Source organism: Balaenoptera physalus (assembly GCF_965194825.1).
Source record: "Balaenoptera physalus genome assembly, contig: HAP1_SCAFFOLD_717, whole genome shotgun sequence".
In the NCBI taxonomy this organism is placed as follows: domain Eukaryota; kingdom Metazoa; phylum Chordata; class Mammalia; order Artiodactyla; family Balaenopteridae; genus Balaenoptera; species Balaenoptera physalus.
In genome coordinates this window covers 457,935-484,914 of record NW_028126046.1, presented here as the reverse complement: position 1 = coordinate 484,914, position 26,980 = coordinate 457,935, and the positions used below count along the sequence as shown (strand labels likewise).

At 48.9% G+C, this 26,980-nt stretch overlaps 1 long non-coding RNA gene and 1 pseudogene across 4 annotated transcripts; one reads left to right on the top strand and one right to left on the bottom strand.

The window, feature by feature from the left end:
* Positions 1-4,701: 4,701 nt before the first annotated feature.
* On the bottom strand, positions 4,702-26,330 carry LOC309653636. Of its 3 annotated transcripts, none has more exons than XR_014259305.1 (5): positions 25,933-26,330; positions 25,399-25,568; positions 24,370-24,591; positions 9,527-10,365; positions 4,702-8,794 (listed from the first exon to the last, which is right to left on the bottom strand). It is a non-coding gene; the product is annotated as an uncharacterized lncRNA (long non-coding RNA). The 3 variants fall into 3 exon arrangements; XR_014259306.1 differs by having other exon boundaries at positions 25,437-25,568; XR_014259307.1 differs by having other exon boundaries at positions 9,527-9,743; positions 25,437-25,568.
* Positions 18,288-23,317, top strand: LOC309653635 (dipeptidase 2-like; annotated as a pseudogene). The gene is made up of 4 exons: positions 18,288-19,601; positions 19,903-19,972; positions 20,093-20,268; positions 21,388-23,317. The product of its transcript is annotated as a dipeptidase 2-like (transcript).
* Positions 26,331-26,980: the final 650 nt, after the last annotated feature.

The following is a 26,980-nucleotide window of genomic DNA, read 5'->3' as shown; positions in this document are numbered from 1 at the left end:
TAACCCACGCACCTATGGTCAACTAATCTATGACAAAGGAGGCAAAGATATACAATGGAGAAAAGACAGTCTCTTCAATAAGTGGTGCTGGGAAAACTGGACAGCTACATGTAAAAGAATGAAATTAGAATACTCCCTAACACCATACACAAAAATAAACTCAAAATGGATTAGAGACCTAAATATAAGACTGGACACTATAAAACTCTTAGAGGAAAACATAGGAAGAACACTCTTTGACATAAATCACAGCAAGATCTTTTTTGATCCACCTCCTAGAGTAATGGAAATAAAAGCAAAAATAAACAAGTGGGACCTAATGAAACTTCAAAGCTTTTGCACAGCAAAGGAGACCATAAACAAGACGAAAAGACAACCCTCAGAATGGGAGAAAATATTTGCAAATGAATCAACGGACAAAGGATTAATCTCCAAAATATATAAACAGCTCATTCAGCTCAATATCAAAGAAACAAACACCCCAATCCAAAAATGGGCAGAAGACCTAAATAGACATTTCTCCAAAGAAGACATACAGACGGCCATGAAGCACATGAAAAGATGCTCAACATCACTAATTATTAGAGAAATGCAAATCAAAACTACAATGAGGTATCACCTCACTCCTGTTAGAATGGGCATCATCAGAAAATCTACAAACAACAAATGCTGGAGAGGGTGTGGAGAAAAGGGAACCCTCTTGCACTGTTGGTGGGAATGTAAATTGATACAGCCACTATGGAGAACAATATGGAGGTTCCTTAAAAAACTAAAAATAGAATTACCATATGACCCAGCAATCCCACTACTGGGCATATACCCAGAGAAAACCGTAATTCAAAAAGACACATGCACCCGAATGTTCATTGCAGCGCTATTTACAATAGCCAGGTCATGGAAGCAACCTAAATGCCCCTCAACAGACGAATGGATAAAGAAGATGTGGTACATATATACAATGGAATATTACTCAGCCATAAAAAGGAACGAAATTGAGTCATTTGTTGAGACGTGGATGGATCTAGAGACTGTCATACAGAGTGAAGTAAGTCAGAAAGAGAAAAACAAATATCATATATTAATGCATGTATATGGAACCTAGAAAAATGGTACAGATGAGCCAGTTTGCAGGGCAGAAGTTGAGACACAGATGTAGAGAATGGACATATGGACACCAAGGGGGGAAAACTGCGGTGAGGTGGGGATGGTGGTGTGCTGAATTGGGCGATTGGGATTGACATGTATACACTGATGTGTACAAAATTGATGCCTAATAAGAACCTGCAGTATAAAAAAACAAACAAAACAACTAATACTAAACTTTCATTGGGTTATTTGTATGGAAATATGTTAATATAAATGTTTCAGACATTACATGAAATTTCTAAAAATCTTATATTTGTATTTGTATGGAAATATGTATGGAAATATGTTAATATAAATGTTTCAGACATTACATGAAATTTCTAAAAATCTTATATTTGTATTTGTATGGAAATATGTATGGAAATATGTTAATATAAAAGTTTCAGACATTACATGAAATTTCTAAAAATCTTATATGTTCTGGTATAATGTTATAAGTAATAATCCTAGTTATTACTTTAAAATGTATATCTCAGAAATAACTAATTTTCTTGTCAACTGCATTATTATGAACTTTCATCAAATCTTTAACCGTGGTCATTTTTAAGTCTTTTGTCATTTACAGACAGTTCTGGGTGTACTCTGATGCTTTTGCAAATATGTTCCTATAAAAGGGTTTCATCTTCAAGAAATTCATGGTAAAGACTCTGACAAGTACAGGTTTCTGGTAACTGACTGTACTGCTGAACTGAATGAATAAGCATTTTCAGGACTCTGATGAAAAACTGATGAACTCATAAAAGTGCTAACAAAAGATCAAGATGAAAAAAAACAATTAATTACATGGGACTGAGTGAACTGATGAGGATGAGTATAATTTTTGTGACTTTCTGTCTGAATTAAAAAAAAAAAAAATCCCACAAGGACTCAGAGGCAAAGAATATACAAATCAATTTTCACTGCAAAGTAAAGGAGCTGTTACAGTGGAGGATTACTGGACTGAATGTCAATATTATGACATAGTATGAGTGTGTTTCATGTTTGGTAATTGCAATCATTTTTGCTTTTGTTGTGGTCATCCATGTACTATGCTTGGTGTCAGTCTATTTATCTCTTGTAAAAATAAAATGCAGTGTGTGTGTGTGTGAAAAAAAAATAAAATAAAATAAAATATAGTCAAATAAAAAACAAACAAACAAACAAACAAACAAAAAAAAGAAATAGAAGCTTAAGAAGGAAATAAGTCCTAAAAAGTGAATATATATCGCTGTCTACAGATCTCATTCCAAATGTAAATGACTGCTTATAGATTAACCATAGGTCTAATATAACATGGCATGTCTAATATTCTTAAAATTACAAAAATTCAGTTTTATTACTTTGGAGAGGAAGCATGATGCTACATGAAAGGCATCAAATTTGGTGTTAGAAATCCTATATTTGGGGATAAATGACTTCTGACAAGTCTTTTTTTGTTTCTTTGTTTATGTTTTATTTTTGGCTGCGTTGGGTCATCGTTGCTGCACGTGGGCTTTCTCTAGTTGCGGCGGGCAGGGGTTACTCCTCGTTGCGGTGCACGGGCTTCTCATTGCAGTGGCTTCTCTTGTTGCAGAGCACAGGCTCTAGGCACGTGGGCTCAGTAGTTGTGGCTCGCGGGCTCTAGAGCGCAGGCTCAGTAGTTGTGGCGCATGGGCTCAGTGGCTCCGCGGCATGTGGGATCTTCCCGGACCAGGGCTCGAACCCGTGTCTCCTGAATTGGCAGGCGATTCCTAACCACTATACCACCAGGGAAGTCCAGACATTTTCTTCCTACGTAAAAAAGGAGCAGTAGGGACTTCCCTGGTGGCACAGTGGTTAGGAATCGCCTGCCAGTGCAGGAGACACGGGTTCGAGCCCTGGTCCGGGAAGATCCCACATGCCGCGGAGCCACTGAGCCCATGCGCCACAACTACTGAGCCTGTGTGCCACAGCTACGGAAGCCCGCGCGCCTAGAGCCCGTGCTCCGCAACAAGAGAAGCCAGCGCAACGAGAAGCCCGCGCACCGCAAGAAGAGTAGCCCCCACCCGCCTCAACTAGAGAAAGCCCACGCGCAGCAACGACCCAACGCAGCCAAAAATAAATAAATATAAAATTAATTTATTTTTTTTTTAAAAGGAGCAGTAATTCCCCACAGAGATGTGAGGATCAAAAGGGATCATATTTGTGAAAGTGTTTGGTCAATTATAACTCACTTTTTCAATTATAAGGTGTTAGGACTACTTCGGGGAGTAACACGTTTTATACAAGCTGTTACTAGATGTGCACTGTATTCAAGTTTAGGGTGCATATTAACGTCCAGTGTCATTTATACACAAGAGATGCCTTCTAGGCTCAAGAGACAAAAGTTACAAGTGATAATCAGGCATTCATGACGCTGGGATTTGATAACGTTTCTCCCAGTCTAAACGCAGTGGGAAACATCCAGAACTGAAAGTGGACACAAACTACTTAGTATTTTAGGAAAGCAGGAGAGACACAACAGGATTGGGGAGAAGTATCAAGTCTATCAGAGGCTCTCAGGGACGCCTGGTGTCTACCTACAGAGGCTGCAACCAGCATATTCTTAGGACAAAACCCTAAGGTAGTGGGTGGTTTTTTGTTTGGTTTTTTGTTGCCTGAGAGTGAGCTACTGTCCCGCTATCTCACTCTAAAACCTATAGAAAGAGAAGGGCTGTGTTCCTCCAGCTGTGGCACCTCAGGGTAGGGTCCTCTACCTAAGGCTCTGAAAAAGTAAGGAGGGCACAGTGCTACCTCATAGTACAAAAAGGTACATGAAAGACCTATGTTCTCCTTCCTCTGCTGCTGGCAGGCACTAAGATGAGGAAGAGATGCTCAGAAGGCCATGGCATGGTGATGGAGGAGTCCAGTCTGGCTGCGGCACCTTCACGACCTTAGGAAAACTGTCGGCAAGCTTTCATTAGAGTAGGTTCAGGCCACAACGTGCATATTCATCTTTCATCTGTTTAAACAAGGCACTAAATAGTAGGTGTCACTGGTCACTTCCTATTGAACAAAGCCTACAAGATTTTAGGTAAGCATCAAGACACTGATGTTGGGTCAGGCGAAGATTTCTTAGCTATGACACCAAAAAGTATATTGATAAAAGAAAAAAATAAGCTGGGCTTCATTCAGATAAAAAATAACGCATTTCAAAAGACACCATTAAAAAAGTAAAGACGTGCCATGAACTAGGAAAAAATATTTGAAAATCATATATCCAATAAAGGACTTGTATCCAATAATAACAAGTGTTGGCAAGGATATGGAGAAACTGGAACCCTCATGCATTGCTGGTGGAATTGTCAAATTCGAAACTGCTACTTTGAAACACTGATTCATCATATGACCCAGGTAATTACCCCTAGGTAACCACCCAAGTGAAATTAAAACTACATGCACACATCAGCCAGAGCGGCCAAAACGTGGAAACAAACCAAATGTCCATTAATTGGTGGATGGATAAATAAAATGTAGTATATCCATACTATAGAATATTCTTTGGCAATATGATACAGGCTACTGCATAACCTCAAAAACATTACGCCAGATAAAAGAAGCTAGACACAAGAGACCACATACGGTATGATCCCATTTATATGAAATGTCTACAAAAGGCAAATCTATAGAGGTAAGAAGTAAATTATCGGTTGAATGGGTCTGGGGGTGGGAATGAGAGTGATTCCAAATAGGCACAAGGTTTCTTTTGGAGGGTGATGGAAATGTTCAAAAATTAGATTACATGATAGGTGCATACAACTCTATAAATTCACAGATTTTACTAAAAACCACTGAATTGCATATACTTCAAAAGAGTCAATTGTATGGCATGTGAATTATACATCAATAAAACTGTTTAAAACATAAAGAAATTTAAAAGAGAAGTCAGGGACAGCCCTGACCCCAAACCTCACTATGAAATGTGAACATATTTACACAGAAATCTGCCGCTTATCCTGATGTCGCCCTTCCAGAAACTTGACTCTTAGGATGACAAAGAACACGAACAAAGAGTAAGAGACCTCCAAACAGGGTCTAAGATAGCCGTGGCTCATTTATGCACTTTAGACTACAGGAGAAAATGGAAGTCCTCCCCTCGCCCCTACCCAGCCTGAGATGAAAACTTAATGACTCATAGGTACAAATGCAGGGCACCTAATTTTAAGCTCGATTATCTGGTTTTCCTCAGCAGCTACATTAACTAAGTGACAGTTAATACTGAGGATGGGATCAGAAGCAAACTATCAAAGCACAGGCCTCTGGGTCTGGTCAGCCCCTTACAACTTCACACCACTGAGGGCAGGGCAGCAACGGTACCCTGGTGGCCAAAAATGGTTATGACATCTGTTATCTGAGGCTGGAAAGAGAATCAGTTTCTCAAAATGAGGTCATCAAAATGGCCATGGGTCTGCACCCATTTATGATACAGGTTCTCTTGCCTCACTCAAACCAACTGAATCAGAACCTCCAACAATGATACCTAAGAATCTGCATTTTTAACAAGCCCCCTCGATGATTCTTATGTTTTCAATTTTATTGTGCACAAGAGCCCTTTACTTTGAGAATATTAGAGATGGAAGGAACCTTGATGATCATCTAACCCAAAGTTCACCTACTGTAGATGAAAACACCGGGGACCAACGATGTAACATGATTTTCAAAGATCAAATAGTTCTTTAAACTCTTAAAAAAAAAACAAAAACAAAACTATGTCTCTAGTCCTAAAAATTGTCAAGAATACTACTGACAAAAGAGAATATAAAATGTACCTTGGAAATATTTTCTTCAAAGATTGATGAAGATAACATGCTTAATCATTTAAAGGGATATGTTTCTGCTCTCAGGAAAATTCATCCAGAGCACCTCATTACCTGAAGCTGCCAACTAAATGAGTCATCATAACAGTTAAGTTATTTTTTCCTTGTTGGTATGTTCAGTTTAATTATTGCCTTTTTTCCTCAAACCTACCTCCCTTGAGAAAATGCATAGGTTATTTGACCCAAAACACCAACATTCTTACAGATCACAAGCATTAAGTCATCATTTCCGCTGAAGCCACATCTCCAGGGCTGCAAGTCATATTTTTATATTAATGCAGCCTGAATTCTCCTGTGCGTGGGTCCTAAATCATGAGCTAGCAAGAGGGAGGAGATATGGGGATATATGTATATGTATAGCTGATTCACTTTGTTATAAAGCAGAAACTAACACCACTGTAAAGCAGTTATACTCCAATAAAGATGTTTAAAAAAAAAAAGATTACATTCTATTGGAGGAAAACAGTCAATAAACAAATATACAAATTAATTAAAAAAAAAAAAAAGTGGGTCTGTTTCCAGGGGCCTATTTAGCCAGTGGGTTCATCACCCGAAACCTCAGGCTCCCTTTCATTATTCCTGCTTGATCCTGCCTTTTGATAATTTCCAGTAAAGCACTGTTGTCTTATTTTCTGCTTTAGACAAGCTTAAGGGAGAGTTTCTTAAGTCACTTGACCAAAATATATTTTGGAGCACGGAAAGAACATAGTTTCTTTGTTTTGGGGGGGGTTTTGTTTTCACAAAAGGATTACTTGGATTCAAAATCTTGTTCACTGACTTGTTAATCGTGATGTAGTGACATGACAAATTTCTCAGCCTGTTAGAGGCTTTAATTTCTTTTTCACAAAATGTAAAGAATAACACCTACCTTGCAAGGTTTTTTGCAAAGATCCTAAAAAACACGTAGCACGTAAAGTAGATAATATATGTAACACGAACAGTGTCTATTGTATATATATAATTGTCAATGAAAAAATGTTGCCTGCCATATCAGTAAACAAAGGATGTTGCAGCCATCAAGCCATCACGTTATAGCCGCCCCAAGAGTGAACCCTGAGGAAACTCAGGATGGAAACAGGATGCCCACCATCTAGCAGTCAACCGCCACAGCCTCCCCTGATGGTGCACCCCGAGGGAACTCAGGATGAGAAAGCACAGGATACTGGCCCACATAGCTGAGGTGCATATCAAAGGAAGGACTTCAGTGAGCCCAGACTTTTGCATCTTCCCATACACAGAAAAACACTAAAAATTCATTAACTCGAGATGTCTGGTTTTCTTTAATTAACAAGAATCTTTCGATGTTCCGATTACCTGGTCTTTGTTGCAAAAACTCCTATAGTTGATGGTTCCTCCCTCTCCTTTTTGGATCAGTCCCTCAGAGAGAGCTGAGAGGCTGTGTCCCAGGCTTAAGTCCTCAGTTTTGCCCACCCAATAAAACATATTTCTCAACTTTGAGGTTGTGCATTTTTTTCAGTCAACATCATATATATGTTAAATATACATATATAGAATATATATACACAAATATACATATATATTAGTGTAGGGGGTAAAAACATGGACTTTTCCTTGTTATTTAACCGCTCTGAACCTCAGTTGCCATTTCAGCAAAAGAGACATATTAACAGGTCCTAAATCACAGTGTTGTCAGAAGGGCTAAACACACATAAAGCCTGTACCCGCTGTCTGGCAAACAGTAGGAGCTCAACAAATGTTGTCCAATGGCAAGGCAGCCCTCAAGAGACCAGCGGTCAGTACGTGGTGGGTATTATGATTATTGTTCATTTCTTTCAGGGGCAATCTGGAAGCGCAGAGGCAGAGGTCTGGAGGAATTTTAGGGGTCCACACAATACACCCAGGTGGGAACAACACAGATCCCCTGAGTGGGGTTCAGGGAGCACCTCAGCAGCCCTGGCCGTTCCTGCTCTCTCAGTTGGGAGGGTCTCAATGCTGGACTTTGTATTTTCAAAAGATGGCCCGGGCCTTCTTCAGAGAAGAGGAGGTGACAGACAGCATGATGGCGGCTGATGAAGGTGTGGGATGATGAGCGGAGAGTCAGCTTGTACCAGAAACATCAACACTCAACCAATGCCTGGCTCTACTTCCTCACCTGTTGATTGATGACTAGGCTTTATGTAGTTTCAGGACGAGAGTAAAACACAAGGATTCGAAATAGAGTCACAGGTGTAGAAAACAAACTTATGGTTACCAGGGGGGGAAAGTGGGGAGGGGAGCGGGATAAATTGGGAGATTGGGGTTGACACATACACAACACTACCTATAAACTAGATTACTAATCAGGACCTATTGTATAGCACAGGGAACTCTACTCAGTACTCTGTAATGACCTGTATGGGAAAAGAGTCTAAAAAAGAGTGGATTATATGTATATGTATAACTGCTTCACTTTGCTGTACACCCGGAACTAACACAACATTGTAAATCAACTATACTCCAATAAAAATTTTAAAAAAACACACGCAAGGATTCTCCAAAGATCTTATGTTTGGACCTGATTCCTAGATCTTCTTCTGGGAATTGGGGGTGGGAGGAGAGAGAGTAAAGGAAACGGTGGGGTGGGGCGGGGGGACGTGCATAGGGAAATGAGCGCTTCATGGTGGAAGCACTGAAGCACCACAAAAGGAGTTCCATCGATCCTGGAGAAATCCCCTCACGTCCCCTCCAGGAAAACTTCAAAACTCAGGACTGTCGATTCAGCGCACCTGAAAAAAACAAAGCAGATGGACGTCAGGACCCCGTTGGGATCCTGCAGCTCCATGGCTGCGGCCCCAGCAGTTTTGAGGGCAAACAGCTTACTCCAGAGTATTGATCCAGCCACAGCAAGGTGCAATCTGCTTAAAAAAAAAAAAAAAAAAGCCCGTTTGAGAAATAGACCCACAGACACAGAAAACAAAATTTCGGTTACCGAAGGGGAAAGGGTGAGGGGAGGGATAAATTAGGAGTGTGGAATTAACAGAGACACACAGATATATGATATATGTAAAATAGATGAACAACAGGGTCCTACTGTAGAGCACAGTATTACTGTGCTCAATATTACTCAATATCTTGCAATAAACGATAATGAAAAAGAATCTGGAAAAGAATATATATATGTATGTATGTATACGTATGTATGTGTGTATGCATAACTGAATCACTTTGCTGTACACCTGAAACCACCAACAATGTAAATCAACCATTCTTCAGTTTCAAAAAATAATTTAAAAATAATTTTAAAGTCTGTGTATGTACAGCAACCCTACCCCGTCAAGCCGGGAAGACGAACAGCAGTTACGTGTAGACAGAGGCAACCCACCACATTGTCCCCAGCACGCAACTCCAGACATGGTCAGAAGCCTTTTACTGCCTGAGAGTTTTAGCACATGAGGGGGAAGCTTTTCAACTCAATTAGCATTCAATGGTCCTGATGCTCAATCACAGGGATCAGCTGGGAAGTTACTAAAGCCATTACCGGGGGCTGGAGTCGCCAGTTGAGTTTGAAATGTCAGTGCCTTTCCCCTGACACCACCTCCCCTCTTCCCACTGTCCCTCCCAAGCAGAGGTCCTGATAATTTGGTAACCTTTCACAACAGCAGGGAGTCACCCTTCAGTCTTGGGATCAGGGACTTTGAAATGCCCAAGGAGTCAATTACAGCTTGGCTCTGTCCCTGGGAAAAGAAAGCAGCATCCGAGAGGTGGAAGGAATTGGGGTCCTGGGCAACGCGGGCAAGTGAGTTCCCAGGCGCCTTCTCCCAGATGCTGCCTGCATCCCACCAAAGCTTCCGAGGAGACCACAGCCTGTAGGGGTAGAAAGAAGAGCCTGGGAAGACCCAGCTCAAGGTTGCTCTAAGCAAAAGAGAATATGAATGGAGAATTGTCTCGAATTAGAGGAGGATTGCAGGAATGTAACCCTTTGTATTCTAAAGATCTGACAGTGAATTGGTAGGTAGGTAGGACCTTGGCTAGTTGTTAATCAATACCCATTGGCCCTTTCTCTTTGCTGCATCCAGATTCCCTTCGACAGCCCCCTTGCCTCTGGGTGAGGCCCTGGGACGAGCCCTGACCAGTGGACCATGCGCAGAAGTGGCTCTGTCCTCTCTGGGCAGAAGAGGCCAAGAGCGTGCGTGCCTTCTCCAAGCTCCCTTCTTCCAGCGTCGGGGCTCTGAGGACCCGAGGAAGGTGACGCCACAATGTTGAAGGACCCTGAGTCCCTCACATCTGCAAAGAACAGAGTCTCCCACTCCAACCCTAGCCAGTAAATCGAGCAAGAAAGAAAACTTGAACCTGTATGGATGAAGAATGTCGCCTGCCCTATCAGTCAACAGAGTGTTGCAGCCATCAAGCCATCATCAGCCATGGCAGCCATCCCCGATGGTGCACCCGGAGGGGATTCAGGATGGAGAAAAGCAGGATGCTGGCTCTAGATAGTTCAAATGCACATCAAAGGAAGGATTCCAATGAGCCCAGACTCCTGCCTCTTCCCATACATAGAAAAATGCTAAATTCATTAACTTGAGATGTCTGGTTTTTCTTTAATTAACAGTAATCCTTTGATCTTCCGACTACCTGGTTGTTTTGGGGTTTAATGTTTTGTTTTGTTTTGTTTTTTGCAAAACTCCTATATGTCCTGGTTCCTCCCTTCCCTCTTCAGTGCAATCTCTCAGAGCGATCTGACACTGCCTCCCGGGCTTAAGTCCTCAGCAAGTCCACCAAAAAAAAGATGATTCTCAACTTTTAGTTGTGCATTTTTTTCAGTCAACACCTGCTAAGCCACTGAGATTTTAGGTTGTTTGTTAGTACAGCTACCATCAGTTATCCTGACTGACAAAATGACATAATCAGAATTACAAACAAAAATATCCATCATATATATATATATATATATATATATATATATATATTTATAAACAACAAAATAACGGAATTAACTGTCCAAAAAAGGGAGCTGGTTAAATAAAGGATGGTACACGATACAGCCGTTAAGACACGTCTTTAAAATGATGCTAATGACATAGGGATACGATAAAAAGTGAACTTATTGTTTTTTATACTGCAGAGTAGTAACCAAAAAGTAATTGTAAAATAATTTAAGTACTTTGCTTAGAGTCTTTGAAGGGGATTTATGGATCACAGATTTTTTTTTTAAATTCTCCCTTTCCCGTCTTACCACAGCACTTGCTCCCACACTTCCTTCTTCAAATATTCGTGCACAAAATCCCCGCCACTAGCCTACTTACCTCTAGCCTCCCCTTCCTTTTTTCCCCAATACTGTACCCCCAAAACTAAAGGACAGTCCACCATGCAGAAAAGGAAGAATAGGTGGAAGGAAGGTAAGACTGCTAACAGTCATACATCAACAATGCTCACCCAGAACCTCTGGCAAAAGGAACTTCATTTTCCTACATCTTTCCAGAATCAGAATCTTGCTCACCTCTGGCCCAGGCTCAAAGGGAGCTCTTGTCGTCAGAGAAAAATTAAGGAGTTCTCCACTGCCTGTGAAAGTAACTGAGGATGCTTTCTGATACATTGCAGGCACGGAGAGAGAGCATGTTTAGCTTAGTCAAGGCCTCTTTTATGACATGGAAAGAAAAGAGGTCAAAGTTACATTAAAATGAAGAATCAAAGAGTTCTTTGATTTTTGAAAGAAATCATTAATTGCATGACTTTTGATCAGACTGCATGTCTTATCAAATCTGGAGCTCATACTTGCACGTGGATGAATAATACAAGAGTCCCCACAAGATCCCTCTTCCTCTGCAGCCCCATGTTTTTCTCCCTTTGGCTGGTGACAGTGGTTTTTTTCCTCTACGTTGAGTTGGATGGGTTGGGAATGTGTCACTTTGAAAAGAAGATGCCCTAACACCTGTCCATAAAAAAGGCAGAGTTCTGGTTACCTCAGCCCTCCCATCCATTCTGGGCACCCACTCAGGGCTCCAAAATGATCTTGTTGGCTGGGCCTTCACAGTAGATAGGTGTGAATTAAATGACGAAGCTCTGGGCTGCGTCAGACAGAGGGGGCAAATCATAGTGTCTGATAGGACAGGTATTTTGCCTGTTTTTAAATTTCTACACAATGGGGGGATCCTTTTCTAGGCTGACCCATCTGGAAGTTGCTTTCCCCCCCCCCCCCCCAGGTATCAAATTCAGCCTCAACAGAACATGGGCCCTCAGAGATGCCACAAACATAGAGACCCCAGAATGAGAAAAAGGAGAGCGCTGTAAACCTGGATCTCAAGGAGGACAGAAACAGGCATTTTGCAGACAGCATGAAAGGAAAGCACAGAAAATGACTCCACTTAAAACAGAATTTTGAAAAAAAAAAAAACCCAAAAAACAGAATTTTGAGCTACAACAGCTCCGGGGACTTGAATTCTCTCCAGTTAGTAAATACATAGTTTGCACCATCTTACCGCAGAATAATCTGAGATAAGATGAGAGACAGGGTACTAAAGATCGACAAAACCTAGATTTTGAGTGAGGAGGACTCTGAAATGGGCAAGAATAGAGACATCTGCACTTAATACAAAAAGCTGAGAGTTTTGTCCACCCTTGTGAGGAAGGTATTAAGAACCTCAGTAAAGGGGCTTCCCTGGTGGCGCAGTGGTTGAGAATCTGCCTGCCAATGCAGGGGACACGGGTTCGAGCCCTGGTCTGGGAAGATCCCACATGCCGCGGAGCAACTGGGCCCGTGAGCCACAACTACTGAGCCTGAGCGTCTGGAGCCTCTGCTCCGCAACAAGAGAGGCCGCGATAGTGAGAGGCCCGCGCACCGCGATGAAGAGTGGCCCCCCGCTCGCCACAACTGGAGAAAGCCCTCACACAGAAACGAAGACCCAACACAGCCAAAAATAAACATAATAAATAAATAATAAATAAAAATTTTTTACAAAACACCAAAAACATAAAATCTGGAAAAAAGTTGAACACCTATATACGCCCTGCAGACTTTACATTTAGTATTTTGAAGAAAAAAAAAAAAAACCTCAGTAAAAATTACTTAGAGTCTTCAATTACTCCTTTTCTTAGTAAAAGTGGAGGGAGATATACAACCTTAGTAATCGTTACGGATAATATCCGGACTATGGGTGTGTCACTGGCAATCTCAGAAAGTGGGTCTCTCTTGCCCTCCTGGGGCCCCTGGGGCTGTGCCAGCCCACCGGCACGCCCCACGTGGGGTGTCTGCTAGACTAGGGCATGGGTGGGGAGGCCCAGGTGTGAGGGGCCAGGTAGAGTATCTCTGCCTCCCCCCTGATCTCCTCCACAAAACTGCCCCTCCTCCTGAAGCCTGACCCCCAAGTCACACGTTCCTTATCATGACCTCACTGGGTAGTGATGACCTCACCGGCCTTCTAACAGTTTCCATGGCAGCGTAACTGCCAACGTGCTGCCCTCAGAGAAACTTCCCTGACAGTTCTCCACCAGATACCAATCTCTTTGGTTGTCTGCGAGAGAATGTGTGACTGGATCGTCTATGTTAACTCAGACCTGTGCTCTGTTCCATGGGTGGGCAGTGCGGCAGGTACACCGAGACCGCCCGGAGGCATGGTGTCCACACAACCTCACCTGGCTGCCTCATGTTCCTGTGGGGTTTGCCCACTACGTATACCTGAGCGCGTTCCCAGCTGTAAGTAATACCAGTGACCTGGGACACCTTCAGGGACCCACAGTGCTCACTGCTGAGGACAAGTGAAAGGTCATCCCTGGACAAGTGTGCAGGATGGTCCTGATCTTTATAAATGTAGCTTCCCCTTTGGGCTACAGGATGCTTCCATTCAGACCCTTTCCTGATTGGCCTCTTAGCAAAAGACAAGTGCATTTTTGTTGGCAAATGGTAAATGGAGCAGTTTGAGGAAGAGGGCCACTCTTGAAACACACCTTCAAACCCAGGCACCTCTGTGCTGTCATGGAGACATCTATATCGGTGCCCTCAGACACATCCCATCCTGAGCTGCTGAGTACTAGGGGAGAGGGTGGTGCCATATTGATGGGAAGACCGGAAGAACCAAGAGGGCTGTTGAAGTGCTAATGAGACTGGAGGGCTGAGGAGATGGTGTCCCAGGAGGCTGGGTTGATGTGAGCCTAGACTTGGTACCCAGAACGCGGTTCTCAGTCTCCTGATCACTCTGCCTCAGTACTTCGCCTTGTTCTAATCTACATAAAAGTATCAGAGGGCTAGAGTTCAGTGTGGTGGAAACAGGCAGTATAAATGGGGCCCAAGAGGGGTTGCCAAGGTGGGAGGGGTTCTTCACCAATTTATATTAGATTATTTTTTTCCAAAACTTGAAAGACATTTCCATTAAAGCCTCAGAAGTGACAGACTGCAAGAAATGTTTTCTCTGTTGTGGAAGGGAGAGATGGAGAGGCTCATGATTGCAATGACTTTCGGGTTCTACTGTTTTCCCTGGAAACGGTGAAGAGACTTCCTCATGTGCTGCAGCTGTAGGCTCTAGGAATTGCTTTTGCAGCCAGTGTCCCTTCCCTAGGGACTCATAGAGGTGATGGGCCAAGGCTGTGTTTTGGATGTCAAGTCGATTAAAGGTCTTCAGCCAGAAACTGGGAGAGACATGAGAGAGGGAAATTCTGGCAGGAGACTGTGTACAGCAGAAGTGACTGATCAGTTCTGATTTTCTTTGCAGCAGCAGTGGCTCCCGTTTCTCCTCCGACCCCTGGTCAGTACCATGTCCACTACCGAGGGTGTGGAGAAACGCAGTTGGGCTGGCATGGGGAGACATACTGCCTGGTTGGTGGCTACAGGGCCTACGGGGATGTTCCTTTGGCCACGCCAGCAAAGGTGGAAGCAGAGAAGCCAGTCCCCAGACGTGCTCCCAAGAGAAAGCACGCTCCGGAAGAGTCAGACGAAGACCTGGGTTGCCCCAGACCCAAAATCCGGCGATTGGAGCATTCAAGCAGCTTCGGACTAGAAGGTGCTTTGATTCTCAAGCAGGGTGGCCCAACCTCTGGGCACATCCCCTCTGCAACAGCCCCAGTAAACCAATGTCCCATCCTTACTTTCCCAAGGTCGGCAACAGGGAGTCCCCTCCTAAAGAAGGTTCTCTCGCATTGCCACACTCTCAAAGGCTGCCCCCAGTGCGGTTCCTTCCTGTGGGCCTGCTCAGCCTAAGGGCAGAGGTGTCTCTTTCCTTCTCTGAGTCGGACCAAATCGTCTTAGTAACACCTCTTCACAGTGGTGACCATGTGTTTCACGGGGGCTGCTGCTGAGCCTTTATCTCATCCTTTCATGGGGGAGAGAGGGAGGATTATAATGATTTTTACTTCTAGGGGAGAGGGTGGTGCCATATTGATGGGAAGACCGGAAGAACCAAGAGGGCTGTTGAAGTGCTAATGAGACTGGAGGGCTGAGGAGATGGTGTCCCAGGAGGCTGGGTTGATGTGAGCCTAGACTTGGTACCCAGAACGCGGTTCTCAGTCTCTTGATCACTCTGCCTCAGTATTTGGCCTTGTTCTAAGCTACATAAAAGTATCAGAGGGCTAGAGTTCAGTGTGGTGGAAACAGGCAGTATAAATGGGGCCCAAGAGGGGTTGCCAAGGTGGGAGGGGTTCTTCACCAATTTATATTAGATTATTTTTTTCCAAAACTTGAAAGACATTTCCATTAAAGCCTCAGAAGTGACAGACTGCAAGAAATGTTTTCTCTGTTGTGGAAGGGAGAGATGGAGAGGCTCATGGTTGCAATGACTTTCGGGTTCTACTGTTTTCCCTGGAAACGGTGAAGAGACTTCCTCATGTGCTGCAGCCGTAGGCTCTAGGAATTGCTTTTGCAGCCAGTGTCCCTTCTCTAGGGACTCATAGAGGTGATGGGCCAAGGCTGTGTTTTGGATGTCAAGTCGATTAAAGGTCTTCAGCCAGAAACTTGGGAGAGACATGAGAGAGGGAAATTCTGGCAGGAGACTGTACAGCAGAAGTGACTGATCAGTTCTGATTTTCTTTGCAGCAGCAGTTCCTTTGGCCACGCCAGCAAAGGTGGAAGCAGAGAAGCCAGTCCCCAGACGTGCTCCCAAGAGAAAGCACTCTCCGGAAAGGTCGCACAAAGATCTGGGTTGCCCCAGACCCCAAATCCGGCGATTGGAGCATGGTGCCAGGAGGTAGACCCCACAGCATCTTGCTGGCTGAGGCACTCTGAAGAGAGGGCAATGGTTTAACTGCCTAAGGCAGCGAATGCCTCTTCCTGCAGTGACCCACCCCGTCCCCCCACTGCCCACTGCCACAGATCACAACCTGCGTCGTTCTGTTTGAGCCTTCCTCAGCCAGGAGCCTCCTGCCACACTAAATGGCCAAAAGCAAGGAGCCTCAGAAACTGAGGTTTGAAATGACAGTCTGCCCTGAACATCCCAGGGCTGAAGCTGGCCTGGAAGAAAACGTGACGTTCCTCTGCTCAATCCTCAGGGGCCCCTTTGTCAGCTGAAGACAGAAAAGTCTGCACTCTGCGAGCCGAGAAGAATGCAGGAGCAGAGACAGGGTGCAGAGAAGCCTTAGCACTCTACCACATGGGCTCCTGCTCTGAGCCATTGTCAGCGGCCACCACCACAAACCAGGGGGAGCTGGGTTTTTTGAAACTGAAAGCAGCAATCTGTGGCTTCCCAAAGAGCCTCCTGCCTGGGGTCTCAGGAGGCAGGATAGAGAGACCCAGGAAGACCTGCTCCCTGAAGCAAGCACAGGATGGAGAGTCAAGCAGCACGCACCCTGCCCCGAGGTTCACATGCTCCTTTATTCCCAGCCCTTTCTGTCCCCAGGGGGGTCCCTTACTGCTCAATGTTTTTCTGTAACAGACTTCTAGGGTCGCCAGTGCTCACACTTAGGTCACTATCCCTGTGCTAGGCACTCCTGCTACCCAGGAAAGGTTCCAAAGGTGGAACAGCTCCAGGGGGTGCCAGGGATCAGAGCAAAAACTTGAGAGGCTGGGGATGAAGGAGTTTGGGCACAGTCCCTAAAGCATCTCAGTGGTTGAGCTTCTGTGAGAAGGCACATCCCCTCTTTGTGTGTGTGTGTGTGTGTTGGGGGGAGGGGGTCCCCAGAGGAGGCAGCTAGGGGGAGGGCCTGAGGCTGGAAATGGGGAATGGCGTGCGGCCTCTGAGCAAGCACAGGCACTTAGCCCTTGAGGTTTCTGGGAAAGGTAGAGCCACAAGGGCCTCGAGATAAGGCAAGTGTAGCAGCAGAACCCAGGTGCCAGGTCTTTCCTCAGAACCTATACTTCTTCACGAGGCCAGGCCTTCCATGCTGAGGTAGGAGGGATCCTGGCCAGAAGGTCGGCCAGCAGCCCTGGGAGGAAGGTTGCTGCGATGGGGGCTCTGCTGCCATGGAAATGACTTCATTTCCTTCCACTCAAATAGCCTACTGACTGGGTTCCTGCTCTGTTGAGGAAAAGGGTCGTTGACTCTCCCCAGAAGGTGTTCAGTTCACATCCCAAAAGTCCCTCTCTTCAGGCCCTGGGGAGGTGTAGCAGCTCCTGAGGGCGCTCTTTCCTGAGGCTGGCTGACAGAAGTGGGGGGGGGGAGGTTTCCTGAGAGTTCCCGGGTGCTGGTTGAAGTCCCCAGAGAATGGTCATGCAGGTTGGGGAGTCAAGTAGGTGGAGAGAGAAGGTCGGGGGCAGAGGGCCCCTTCCTGAATCCAGAGCTCACAAGGTTCCCCCCCCCCCATTTCCAGAAACTCTCTCTTCCCCCACACCAGCCCACATGGCCGCGTACCAGGAAACCGGGAGCCCAGAGCACCTGTGGCCGCAGAGACACTGGCACGCAGCCCTCGGAGTGGGCGGGGCCGGCTGCAGGCAGATGGGGACGCGGTGTGCTCCCGGGAGGCCTCGGGCTGAAGGTGGCCCTCTGAGAGAAGCGGCCCAGCTTGGCCAGGAAGGTTAGAGGCGGGGGAGAGCAGCCTAGGGCGCCCCCTCGGAGCAGTGGGAGTGGGAAGAGGCGCAGGGGCGGAGGGAAGCCGCGACGGGAGGCGAGTGGGCTCTCAGCAGAGGCCAGCGTAGCCCACGGGAGCTGCCTCGGAGCAGGGGGCGGGAGGGCAGTGCCGCCCCGGGGCTTCGCGGATCGCGGCTCTCCGCACACGGCTCGCAGGGCCCTGTGACTCTGTATCCCCTCCCTCACCCCGCCCCCCTCGCGAGGCCGCGCCGCTGGGTGGCCTGTGTGGACGGGCACAACCCCATCGCCCGCCCCTCTCACACCCGCCTCTGCCCACCTGCCTGGCCCTGCGCAGCTTGCGGCCCGGGGGCCTCGAAGGTCTCCGCGCTCTCAGCCAGCGGCCTCTGCTGTGTCTGCTGCTGCTGCTGCTGCGTCTGCTGCTGCGGCCGGGAACCCGCGTCCAGACCACGTCGGGCACCTCCAGCACCCCGAGTCCGCGGGAGCGCACGCGGGCCCTGAGGCGGGACTTCCCGCTTGTGGACGGGGGGCTGCAGTGTGTGCGGGCTGGTGGGGGCCGGTGGGGGCCTAGCCTGGCCCTGGGCAGGGGAGGAGGTCCGGAGCATGCAGAGCTAGCGGGGAGGCTCCCTCACACCACCCCTGGATGGCCTCTCCATCACCTATGGATGCCCCTCCCCTTCTCTGTCATCCCCTCCCTGGTGGGAACCCCTCAGCCCAGGCCTCAGCTGCTCCTAGTATAGTCTGTGTGACAGTGTGAGGTGGGGGACCCCCCGGCTGGCCCAGGCCAGGCAATGTGTCCTGCCTGATCCCAAGACCTAAGGAGCCCACCCATTTGCCTTGACCTCCCTCCAGCCACAACGACATGCCCCTGGTCCTGAGGCAGTTTTACCCACAATGGGCTCCAGGATGTTAATCTGTGCAATTTCAGCCATGGCCAGACCAGCTTGGACAGGCTGAAAGACGGTCTCGTGGGTGCCCAGGTACCAAAGGGACACACAAGGTGCCACCATGGCTGCTGGGGAATGTGGGGCAGTTTGGGGGCCTCAGAGACCACAGGTGAGTCACACTGGAGCTAAGTTACCATAGTGGCCTAGAAAGTGCCATGCCATGGATGCTGGGGGCTACAGGGGTCACAGTGAGCCAACCTGACGGGCATCCAAGTACCACAGAAAAAGCAACGCATTCCATGTGACTTCTGGGCACAGTGAGTGCTGTGCCAGCTGAGGAGGCTATGAGAAGCCCAAGGAGTTCCAAAGCCCAAACCAAGCCCTGGCCTTCCCTCAGTTCTGGTCAGCCTACGTCCCATGCCAGACCCACGAACGGGATGCTGTGCGCCTCACCCTGGAGCAAATTGACCTCATCCGCCTCATGTGTGCCTCCTATTCTGAGCTGGAGCTTGTGACCTCACTTAAAGGTAGACGGGGGACTTGCCTGGTAGTCCAGAGGTTAAGACTCTACGCTTCCACTGCAGGGGGCTCGGGTTTGATCCCCGGTGGGGGAACTAAGAGCCCTCATGCTGCGCGGCACGACCAAAAAAAAAAAAAAAAAAGGTAAACAGACTGGTGGTGGTAGGTGCTAGGGACTTCAGTAAGCTACCCCTGCCTCTGAAAATGATCATCTTGACCTACCTGCCCCCAGCTCTCAACAATACCCGGAAGTTGGCTTGCCTCATTGGTGTGGAGGGCGGCCACTCACTGGACAGTAACCTCTCCATCCTGCGTACCTTCTATGCGCTGGGTGTGCGCTACGTGACACTCACCCACACCTGCAACACGCCCTGGTGAGCGCAGTGCAGATGGTAAGGGCCCAGTGAGGCAGGGATCTGCCCAAGATCACGCTGGGGCCCAAAGCAAGTTTACCCCTGGGATCCGGCCCTGAACCTGGGGTGGGGAGGGGAATGGAGGTTCGCAGAACAAGACTGAATCCCCAGAAGGGCCCTCCTACTGCCAGGCACAGCCCAGTTTGGGTCCCTCCTCTTGCACCAGGGAGTTGCAGGTGTAGACGGTTCGACAGAACCTCTTTCTAGGCTCTTGTAGCCAAGTCATGGCCACCAGTCAGACTGCCTCCTGGCCACCCTGCAGGGCACAGAGCTCAGCAAAGGGTATCCACCCCTTCTACAGCAATGTCAGTCGGCTGACCGGCTTGGGCGAGGTAAGGACCCGGGTTCCATACCCTGCCCCACATGAATGTACAGCCCCGCCTGTTCCCTACAGATAAATGCACACAAGGTAAATGCAGCCCTGATGCCCTCTCCCCATCCTGTCCCTGCAGAAGGTGGTGGCAGAAATGAACCGCCTGGGCATGATGGTGGACTTGTCCCATGTCTCGATGCTGTGGCACGGCGAGCCCTAGAAGTGTCACAGGCACCTGTCATCTTCTCCCACTCAGCTGCCCGGGGTGTGTGCAAGAACACTCGGAATGATCCTGATGATATCCTGCAGCTTCTGGTGAGAGACTGCCCTGGCCCTCAAACCTAAAGCAAGAGGTTCAAACCGGGAGCCCTTGAACCTGCGCCTCTTCTCCCTCAATTTCCTCAAACCCCAGGTTAAATATCTTCTGCCCCCAAAACCCACGGTCCACAGCCCCTGAACTCTTGAGCCCTAGGTGGGGGTCTAGGTGGTAAGATGCTCCACCAAACCCGGAAACCCAGGGCCAAGACACCACCCAGACCAGGGCTGCGGCTCCTGCATTCACACAAGCCCAGAGAGGAGACGACTCTGACCTCAACACCTTCCTCACAGGGGCCGAGAGAGTGAACAGGCAGGTGGCTGTGCTGGGGGCCAAGCTGACTGTCCACCGGTCCGCCCCTGCAGAAGAAGAACGGTGGCATCGTGATGGTGCCCTTGTCCGTGCGGGTGCTGCAGTGCAACCCGTTAGCCAACGTGCCTACTGTGGCAGGTGAGCCTCACCCTGGGCTCTCTGAAAACTCTGATTTGGAGCTGAAGCTGGGTCCAGACTTGGGGAGGACTTCAGAAGAGCCCCAGTGGTTTGACCCACCTGTTGGCAATAGGTACAGCTCCCAAAAACCCAATAATGGACGGTACACAGCACCTTGGTGCCATGTGGAACTGGAGCCACGGAATCAAAACTGCGGTACTGATGGGTATCAGGGAGGCTGTCAGACACAGAGCCCGGGTGCTGCCCATCTGTGCCTCTGCAGGGGCTCCTAAAGCGCACTGCCCCTACCTCTGGCCAAGGGACTGGACAGCTCCTTAGGTCTCTGGGGTCTTCATCAGTTGTACTCTTGTTCCTCTCTCATCCTCCACACCCGGGGAAAGGAGCCCCCACAGGTTCTCAAGGAGACTGGGAGGCAGGGTGAATCGTGGGTGGGAAATGGCCCAAACAGGGGGCTCTGGGGTCCACTCCAAATCTGAAGTCCAGTCTAGAGCCAGCTGGGATCACTTCAGATCAAACCTCAGGGCCCTCTAGTTGGTACTCTCGGTGCCAGGCCACGAAGGAACTGGACTGTTTGGCCTACAGGCTGCAAAAAGGGGAATCAACAGAGGCCAGTCATCACCCCCACCCCTGCCCTGGAAGCCCCACACTGCTGACTTCCCATTCTTCAGATCACTTCGACCACATCAGGGCAGTCACTGGATGCAAGTTCATCGGGATTGGCGGAGATTATGACGGGGCTGGCCGGTGAGTGCTTCCCCATGGCTTGTCTCAGGCTGGCTGGGCAGCAGTGGGGCTTTCACAGCCACCGTGCCCACCACACTGTGGTCCTCATGGCCTTGACCATAGCCTCAGGTGTGCTGGCCCAACTGGTATCTCCCCTCTCCCAGGGTCTGCTTCCTGGGCTCTCCTGTCTGTTTGGCCCTACTCTAGGTCATCATATTTGTCTAAAACACCACACAGAGCTCATCTGCCCAGCATCTGCGCCCATCCAGTGCCAGCAGACCCACGGCCTCTGAGCAGACTCTTAGCAAGGTCTGGGCTGGGCTGACCATCTTCTCTGCCTGCAGCTGGGTCTGTGCATGCAGGGGGGGTCAACCCAGTTCTTAAAAAGCTTTTCTTCTCTTTATAAATGGAGGCAAAAATTGCATTCAGTGAAAGGCATAGATCTTAACAGTACAATTCAATGAGTTTTGACGAACAGTCGAGGCGCTTTTGGGGCCTTCCTTTGAAGGATGAAGAGCAGGAGTGAATCATTTACTCTCTCCAAGTCTCCATTTTCCATATCTGACCAGGGCTGGGGTTCAGTGGACCCTGGACACGTAGGGCTTTGGTTCTGACTCAGGACCAGGGAACAGGTCTGAGGCCCAATAGCTGGCTGGCTGGCGGCCACACAGGTTCCCACAGGGGCTGGAGGACGTGTCCATATAGCCGGTACTGATAGAGGAGTTGCTGAGGCGTGGCTGGAGTGACGAAGAGCTCTGGGGTGTGCTTCGAGGAAACGTGCGGCGGGTCTTCAGACAGGTGGAACAGGTATGCTGGGCTGGGCAAACGAGTAGCTCCGAGCAGGTGGTCTGAGCAGGTGTACGTGGGGGTGCTGTGAGAGGTGCTGCCCGCTGACTGCCGCCTCCAGGTACGGGAGGAGAACGAGGGACAGAGTCCCTTGGAGGATGAGTTCCCAGATGAGCAGCTGGGCAGCTCTTGCCGCTCCGTCCTCCCACGTCTGCATCAGAGAGAGGATCTGGCTCCAGACCAGAAACTAACCAGAGCTGCGGTTCGTGGGAATCCCATTTTGTCACCTAAGTGGTCATTCTCAAAATCTTGCCCCCACATGGGCCCAGGCCTCACAGTTATTGCTGCCTTCCCGGTCCTCATTGTTTGGCTCTGGTGATCCAGTTAATCCTGCCAGATGTCACTTTGGCAGCCACAGATACCCCACAAAGTTTCCTTGCATGCGAGCACAAACATTTCCTATGTATTATTCTCTTCTGATAATTCTTTCAACGTATCCCTTCTGGCTTTGTGCAAAGCGATTCTTTGTTTTGTACACGGGGACCACATCTGGGAAAACATCGCCGCACCCTCATAAGTGACAGGGGGAGACCCGAACTGGCCAGGCCATGACAGGAGCTCACCGCTGCTGAGCTCTACAGATCCCGCCCCTTCCACACAGTTCGCCAATTCCGCGGCGAGCTCATCTTTCTTGATGTTCTTCCCTTAGGAGACGTGTACAATGCAGCAGGATTCTCAACCCGTTCCCCGTGGTCACTTGCGCTAGATGGAGCTTTGCAGTGTTCTGTGCCGGCCGTGGGCCGCTGGTGGAACACTGTGTGACAACTGCCTGCACAGGACTTCAGGGTTCATGAAATGTCTGTCTTCCCAGCCTGACGCTGCTGAAAACCACGCTTCCCAGAGAAGGAGAGAGATCCAGCTGGTCCACACCTGCATACACATTTGTTGACACGTGCAGATGACAGCAGGCTCTAGCAGGACCCACATCAGCCTAAATTCAAGAACTCCGGTGCCAGCCCTTGACAGCAGCTGAAGGGGGGTTTACAAGAGACGCAACCTCGAACCATACCCTAGGCTGAATCAGAGGTGCTGTTGGAAGAAATAGGCCGTTGTGTCACTTTCCCGAAGAGTTTGGCCACGAGAAAAGTCCCCCAGAGCCCAGCACTGTGGGAGAGGCCTCACCCACAGAGCAGGGCAAGTGTCCCAGGCAGGGTGCCCCGCGCCCGGCACCCCGCCAACGCAGCAGGAAGGTGCCCCCCCTACGCCCCAGACAACGGGCGCTCTCCCTTCCTGAATAATTGAGCTTCTCATCCAAAAGAGGTTCTCTTCCCACCCAAACATTAGAGCTTCTAAATATTTCAGGATCCCTGGGTTGTAGAGGGTCACTCGCCGTGCCCTTTGGATAAATGAAGCCAACGTCAGCTGCTTCTGGGCTGGCCTTGAACAAAACCATCAAGATGGAAAATCTCTGCTCCTGCCCTTCCTCCCGTCACCCCCCGTCAAGCCTTTCCTGCTGCGTGCAATGACCCGGCTCTTTTGTGAGCAGGTGAAGAACACCCACGGTGCGTGCAGTTCTGTGGTCCCTGCAGAGAGGAGGTGGGTGCGGGGGACCCTCAACCATGCTGGCCTCTGCTGCCATCCCCAGGGCCCTTGATATGGGCTTCAGCACAGCACAGCCAGCCTCAGGAGGCCTGTGGGACCACTGGGGCCCCGGTGGCGATCCCCTGGATGTTCCTGGGAACGCTCCCACGACTCCAAGGCGAGTCCTGCCAGCACCCAACTCCACCAAGCTGGCACTCCTTACTTTTTCCGGATTCCGTTCGCAGCTCCCTCCTCATACGCGTTCTCAAAGCTTCCAAGAGGGGTGACCCCACTTCTCTGCTACAACTCCACCCTGAAGGCAGCCCCCGCCTGACAGCACCGCCCGCCCCCCCGGCAGGGCAGCCCTGAGTAGCTGCCCCTCCACGTGGACTGTCCGTTCCCAGGTCCCACGCCAGCCCGCCGAGGGGTGGAGCCTCCAGGAGAGCCACTGTCCGCTCGCACTGCCCCAGCATCACCACCGCCACTTGCCGCCACTCTGCACTTTCCTCCTGTGTGCTTCCCCACCCCGGTCCCCTGCGTGGGTCCCCCGCTGCGCGTACACAAGCCTGTGCAGAGACAGAGCACAGCCACCAAGTCTGAGCCTCGCCGCTGACGTCTGTGCTTGGAGAGGCTGGAGGAAGCTGCTCCCCAGTCGGCTTCACCGCAGGGTCCTGGTACCCAGTCTGCCTCCAGCAGGGAGGTGATGGGACCCCACGGAAGGATGCCCAGAAGCTCTCCCGGCCTGCGGGGTCTGGGGCTGTTCAGCTCTCTAATGCTGGGTCCTTCGGAGATAAAGTCTTCAGTCACCTGCCTGGGCACCCCATCCCCTCTGAAGATACAAACTAAACCTCCTCCAGGGTCTTGGCCTGGAGGGAGGAGCCGCCCAGGGTCAAAGCCCATCCCTCTCTCTTCCCACCTCTAGACCTGTGGGAAGGGCTCAGGCTAAACTCCCGGTGCCTCTTCTCTCAAACCCTCAAATGATAAGAGAAGAGGTATGTCTGTCCACCTTGCAGGGTCCTTACTCCGCCTGCCAGTAGGTGACATGGTCCTGGAGGTGCTTCTTAAACTGCCAGTCTCACTGTCTTAGCCTCAGAGTTACACACGCCCAGGAAGGACCCCGGGTACACGGCGTCCCGTTACTCCCAACTCTACTCCTGAGCGTCAGGGTTAGCTGACAGCAGGGGACAACCCATTTCAGGGATTTCTCATTTCCAAGGGCTCTTGAATGCAGAAAGAGCCCTAAGAGTCAAAGGAATTTAGCTCCAGTGGTGAAGTTACAAGTCATCCGGCAAACACTTACAGCTGGAGGGCCAACTAAGCACCCCCTTAAATCTCACCACACAGACTCTGCTGATCCGGGCTGGCCGGTGTGGTTCTCCTAAGGTTGCTTGTGCTATCGATCGTCTTGCTGTACCTCCCAGTTAAAGATACAGCCTTAGGAAGACGGCTGGACCCAGACCATGAGGCAGTCATATTTACCCATTGACCTACCCTCTTCCTCCCTCCTTCCTCCCTCACTTTGGAAGCTTTAGCGAGACATATTTCACTTCCCACTTTACAATGAAATCATTAGCCTCTAAATAATGCACCTTGCATGGATAGGAGGGCAGGCAGTCTGCACACACACCTGTGCTGGTCGCTCTGCCCAGTGAAAGGGAGGAGCAGAGTATTCCCCAAGGGGCTTTCTCGGAGCTTCGGAGGCTGAAATTTGAGGGTTGACGGGGTGTACACGTCAGGAAGTGAAAGAGAGAGACTCCAGCTGCGGGAGAGGAGGGGAGAGACTCTCAGTGGTCTTCCTAGGTAGTGAGCTGTCGGAGCGAGTGGCATTCCTCCCCATCTCGCCCATGAAACTGTAAACACAGCACATGTCTCTGTGTCCTTTTCCTAACAATGAATTATTTTTTAAAATATTTTAACTCCGTGTGTTGTTGTACAGGAGGGTCACTGAGGGATATATTTGAGACTAGGACCCCTAACTCCATGAATAGCAAAGTTAGTATCTGATGCAGCCAGGACGTTGCAAAGCCTCTTGGGACCCCAGGCACCCAGGATCGCTGTGCACGGAAGAGCCAGCTGCCCATTCGCTGCTCATCCCCCTGCAGGCTCCCCTGTCGCTTGCTTACCTGGCCTCCTGTCTGTATGTTCCCTGTTGCAGCTCACGGTGCTTGACTAACTGAGCCCGAAGCATTCAGAGCCTCTTCTGCTGGGTGCTCAGAGCACTGATCCCAAGAGCTGCACCACCAAAACAGGATTCTAAGGGTCGACAAAATGGGAAATCTTGCAGTTTATCCTCTGTCTAAGGACCCACTGTACTTTTTGTTAGTAAAGCCTCTTAGATAACCTTTAAGAAAGACACCTGGGTTTTTTTCCAAACTCACTCAACTTTTCCCATAATGAAATTTTTATTAATATCCTGCAGACTTGTGCTTCACAAAAACACTCAGGAAGTCTTTTCCAGAAGCGTATAGGTCGTGTCTGCAACAGTAGTTCTCGTGCAAATGCAGCAGTGAACTTTGCATGACTGTTTCAGGGATGTTTAATGAAAGCCAAGGGCATGATTCCTAAAATGCAATTCAGTGAAGATAATTATAAATAAACTAATATGGTTCAAGTAATTGGCCTTCTGGTAGACCAGTGAGAGGCATCTGCCTCAGACTGCCTACAGGGGTGGATGGGGCGGGGGACCTTGGATGGTCACTCCTAGAGGGCACTCCTCTCCCAGACTTTGTAAGTACTAAACAGCCCACAATTCGAGGTTAGACTCTCAGAGGGAAATCAAAAGCACTGTTATCTTGCTTTAATAATTGAGGATAGGATCTATATGCTTTGGAGAGGAGAAAAGCAAATGGCAGAGATGCCATCCAAGTAGGAAACTTGGTGAGCTAGTCAGTATTCTCCCCTGAATGGAAGTCTCTATCCTCCTCCAGGACTGAGGCAGGGACGGACTTGCCTGAGGTCATATAGTGAGTTGGTAAGAGAAGAAAGTCACATCCAGTTCCCTGACTCTGTTCAGTGATTACTCACCCTACCAACAACCCAAAGACCTCAGCTCTTCTTGAGTATCTTGAACTGAGTTGTGGGCTTGTAAGGTGCCCAGAAGTTTTGTATGGTTTTGTTTTATTTCTAGTAAGTAGCTGGAAGTCTGAGACCACGGTTGATGCACAACCAGAG